This window comes from Schistocerca gregaria, chromosome 10 (assembly GCF_023897955.1).
Source record: "Schistocerca gregaria isolate iqSchGreg1 chromosome 10, iqSchGreg1.2, whole genome shotgun sequence".
NCBI classification, from domain to species: domain Eukaryota; kingdom Metazoa; phylum Arthropoda; class Insecta; order Orthoptera; family Acrididae; genus Schistocerca; species Schistocerca gregaria.
In genome coordinates, this window is record NC_064929.1 from 25067103 (window position 1) to 25071956 (window position 4854).

At 48.7% G+C, this 4854-nt stretch overlaps 1 non-coding gene across 1 annotated transcript; it reads left to right on the top strand.

Moving 5' to 3' along the window:
- Nucleotides 1-1848: 1848 nt before the first annotated feature.
- Nucleotides 1849-1921, top strand: Trnaa-ggc (transfer RNA alanine (anticodon GGC)). Its single transcript has one exon. It is a non-coding gene; the product is annotated as a tRNA-Ala (tRNA).
- The last annotated feature ends 2933 nt before the right edge of the window (nucleotides 1922-4854 follow it).

Here is a 4854-nt window from a genome sequence, read left to right on the forward strand (position 1 = left end):
TTACCTCAGGTGCTGTATAATTGTCTACAATGAGTGAAAACGGAGCAATTTGTGACGGCTCTTTCAATTTAAGACGTTAAAAACAGACGGAATTTGCATTTGTAATACCAGAGCATCGAAACTACTTGGAACTTTTGTGTATATGAACGGGTCCGCGCCTTTGTACTCTGCTCCCTTCACCGCTACAAACCAACCAACCATCTTGTCCGTGCGCATCTGAGTCGCAAAGAATGGGGAATAGCGCAGTTTGCTCGTGCATGGGGCGTAGCTAAGTTGGTAGAGCGTTCGCTTGGCATGTGAAAGGTCCAGGGTTCAAGCCGCGGCGCCTCCATTTTTTGTGGTCAGTGCATGGTAAGTGTTGGTCGCGGCGAACCTAAAGGCACGCAAGATGTTGCAAAGCCAGCGTCACAGACTGATATGATGTATACTGACGTAAGGAGAGCAAGATGTAAGTGTGGGGACCGGCTGTTATCGAGGTGTCATCGAGTGCAGATCTGTCTTAGGTATCGCGGCTTAACCTCATTGAAGTCTAGAGGGTGGACAACACGTTGGTCTTACTCAGAGCGGTGTCCGAATTCTATTTTCGACGTTATACGTGCCACTTTCATTTTGGCAACTACGATTCGATACAGAATGCACGACACCTGAAAGACACCCTAACGGATACATAGAGAGTAGTGTTTGTCTGCTGAATAATGGGAGTGCAAGGGTCTGTGTCGTCTATATGGCTGTATGTAGCACCATTAGTCTTCGGGGGGGGCGGGCGTAGCTCAGATGGTAGAGCGCTCGCTTAGTATGCGAGAGGTACTGGGATCAATACCCAGTGCCTCCAGAATTTTTAACACACCTACATGCGCACCTTGATATGCAAGTGGAATAATTCACGACCAGCAGATGTGTCTAGGAAGATACAAGCGAATGATTAGCATCCACAATTGACAAGCGTGCTGTTATTTGTGCGCAGGAAGCACCCTCCTCCCACGCCTACACTTAATTTAGAAACAGTACAAGTGTTCCCGTAAGATTCTCAAGCCTATGTCGGAAAGATCTGCCTTGCGCCGAGTTCACGTAAATCCCACTGCACATTCCTATTCTTTGCGTGCAGTCAGCTGCTACTGGTGTTGCTAGTTGTGACTGCTGATAACAGATGCCGTAGCAATCAATTCATGGAGTGAGTTGTATGTTTTGCGATAGTCTGTCTCTGACAAGCAAGCACAGGTGACATAGGTGCGAACACAGGAAGCTTGCAGACCCTCGCTGCCTGCAGACACCGAGCAGCCACACTAGGAGGGCGGCCTAAGCCGTAGGCGAAATGTACTCATTCGCTTTGGCGCGACGTCGAACTATAAATAATGCTGTCACTAGCGTGAGCGTTGCGTGAGCGTCGTGGAAAGTCGGAAAAGTCGGCTGCGAGGGTGAGTGCCAAGTTTGGGGAGCGTTTCGTAGTGTGCGCAGTGCAATGGAGACGCGGTAACTTGTTGTGGCCCAGTGTTTTGCAGTTGGACGACAAGATTGGTACACAGTAGTAAAGAGCGAGGCACTGAGTTGGCGTAAATAATGTAGTGCACAATGGTTCTCGAGATGTGTTTGTTACCTCAGGTGCTGTATAATTGTCTACAATGAGTGAAAACGGAGCAATTTGTGACGGCTCTTTCAATTTAAGACGTTAAAAACAGACGGAATTTGCATTTGTAATACCAGAGCATCGAAACTACTTGGAACTTTTGTGTATATGAACGGGTCCGCGCCTTTGTACTCTGCTCCCTTCACCGCTACAAACCAACCAACCATCGTGTCCGCGCGCATCTGAGTCGCAAAGAATGGGGAATAGCGCAGTTAGCTCGTGCATGGGGCGTAGCTCAGTTGGTAGAGCGTTCGCTTGGCATGTGAAAGGTCCAGGGTTCAAGGCGCGGCGCCTCAATTTTTTGTGGTCAGTGCATGGTAAGTGTTGGTCGCGGCGAACCTAAAGGCACGCAAGGTGTTGCAAAGCCAGCGTCACAGACTGATATGATGTATACTGACGTAAGGAGAGCAAGATGTAAGTGTGGGGACCGGCTGTTATCGAGGTGTCATCGAGTGCAGATCTGTCTTAGGTATCGCGGCTTAACCTCATTGAAGTCTAGAGGGTGGACAACACGTTGGTCTTACTCAGAGCGGTGTCCGAATTCTATTTTCGACGTTATACGTGCCACTTTCATTTTGGCAACTACGATTCGATACAGAATGCACGAAACCTGAAAGACACCCTAACGGATACATACAGAGTAGTGTTTGTCTGCTGAATAATGGGAGTGCTAGGGTCTGTGTCGTCTATATGGCTGTATGTAGCACCATTAGTCTTCGGGGGGGGCGGGCGTAGCTCAGATGGTAGAGCGCTCGCTTAGTATGCGAGAGGTACTGGGATCAATACCCAGTGCCTCCAGAATTTTTAACACACCTACATGCGCACCTTGATATGCAAGTGGAATACTTCACAGCCAGCAGATGTGTCTAGGAAGATACAAGCTTGCGCCGAGTTCACGTAAATCCCACTGCACATTCCTATTCTTTGCGTGCAGTCAGCTGCTACTGGTGTTGTTAGTTGTGACTGCTGATAATAGATACCGTAGCAATCAATTCATGGAGTGAGTTGTATGTTTTGCGATAGTTTGTCTCTGACAAGCAAGCACAGGTGACATAGGTGCGAACACAGGAAGCTTGCAGACCCTCGCTGCCTGCAGACACCGAGCAGCCACACTAGGAGGGCGGCCTAAGCCGTAGGCGAATTGTGCTCATTTGCTTTGGCGCGACGTCGAACTATAAATAATGCTGTCACTAGCGTGAGCGTTGCGTGAGCGTCGTGGAAAGTCGGAAAAGTCGGCTGCGAGGGTGAGTGCCAAGTTTGGGGAGCGTTTCGTAGTATGCGCAGTGCAATGGAGACGCGGAAACTTGTTGTGGCCCAGTGTTTTGCAGTTGGACGACAAGATTGGTACACAGTAGTAAAGAGCGAGGCACTGAGTTGGCATAAATAATGTAGTGCACAATGGTTCTCGAGATGTGTTTGTTACCTCAGGTGCTGTATAATTGTCTACAATGAGTGAAAACGGAGCAATTTGTGACGGCTCTTTCAATTTAAGACGTTAAAAACAGACGGAATTTGCATTTGTAATACCAGAGCATCGAAACTACTTGGAACTTTTGTGTATATGAACGGGTCCGCGCCTTTGTACTCTGCTCCCTTCACCGCTACAAACCAACCAACCATCTTGTCCGTGCGCATCTGAGTCGCAAAGAATGGGGAATAGCGCAGTTTGCTCGTGCATGGGGCGTAGCTAAGTTGGTAGAGCGTTCGCTTGGCATGTGAAAGGTCCAGGGTTCAAGCCGCGGCGCCTCCATTTTTTGTGGTCAGTGCATGGTAAGTGTTGGTCGCGGCGAACCTAAAGGCACGCAAGATGTTGCAAAGCCAGCGTCACAGACTGATATGATGTATACTGACGTAAGGAGAGCAAGATGTAAGTGTGGGGACCGGCTGTTATCGAGGTGTCATCGAGTGCAGATCTGTCTTAGGTATCGCGGCTTAACCTCATTGAAGTCTAGAGGGTGGACAACACGTTGGTCTTACTCAGAGCGGTGTCCGAATTCTATTTTCGACGTTATACGTGCCACTTTCATTTTGGCAACTACGATTCGATACAGAATGCACGACACCTGAAAGACACCCTAACGGATACATAGAGAGTAGTGTTTGTCTGCTGAATAATGGGAGTGCAAGGGTCTGTGTCGTCTATATGGCTGTATGTAGCACCATTAGTCTTCGGGGGGGGCGGGCGTAGCTCAGATGGTAGAGCGCTCGCTTAGTATGCGAGAGGTACTGGGATCAATACCCAGTGCCTCCAGAATTTTTAACACACCTACATGCGCACCTTGATATGCAAGTGGAATAATTCACGACCAGCAGATGTGTCTAGGAAGATACAAGCGAATGATTAGCATCCACAATTGACAAGCGTGCTGTTATTTGTGCGCAGGAAGCACCCTCCTCCCACGCCTACACTTAATTTAGAAACAGTACAAGTGTTCCCGTAAGATTCTCAAGCCTATGTCGGAAAGATCTGCCTTGCGCCGAGTTCACGTAAATCCCACTGCACATTCCTATTCTTTGCGTGCAGTCAGCTGCTACTGGTGTTGCTAGTTGTGACTGCTGATAACAGATGCCGTAGCAATCAATTCATGGAGTGAGTTGTATGTTTTGCGATAGTCTGTCTCTGACAAGCAAGCACAGGTGACATAGGTGCGAACACAGGAAGCTTGCAGACCCTCGCTGCCTGCAGACACCGAGCAGCCACACTAGGAGGGCGGCCTAAGCCGTAGGCGAAATGTACTCATTCGCTTTGGCGCGACGTCGAACTATAAATAATGCTGTCACTAGCGTGAGCGTTGCGTGAGCGTCGTGGAAAGTCGGAAAAGTCGGCTGCGAGGGTGAGTGCCAAGTTTGGGGAGCGTTTCGTAGTATGCGCAGTGCAATGGAGACGCGGAAAATTGTTGTGGCCCAGTGTTTTGCAGTTGGACGACAAGAGTGGTACACAGTAGTAAAGAGCGAGGCACTGAGTTGGCGTAAATAATGTAGTGCACAATGGTTCTCGAGATGTGTTTGTTACCTCAGGTGCTGTATAATTGTCTACAATGAGTGAAAACGGAGCAATTTGTGACGGCTCTTTCAATTTAAGACGTTAAAAACAGACGGAATTTGCATTTGTAATACCAGAGCATCGAAACTACTTGGAACTTTTGTGTATATGAACGGGTCCGCGCCTTTGTACTCTGCTCCCTTCACCGCTACAAACCAACCAACCATCGTGTCCGTGCGCATCTGAG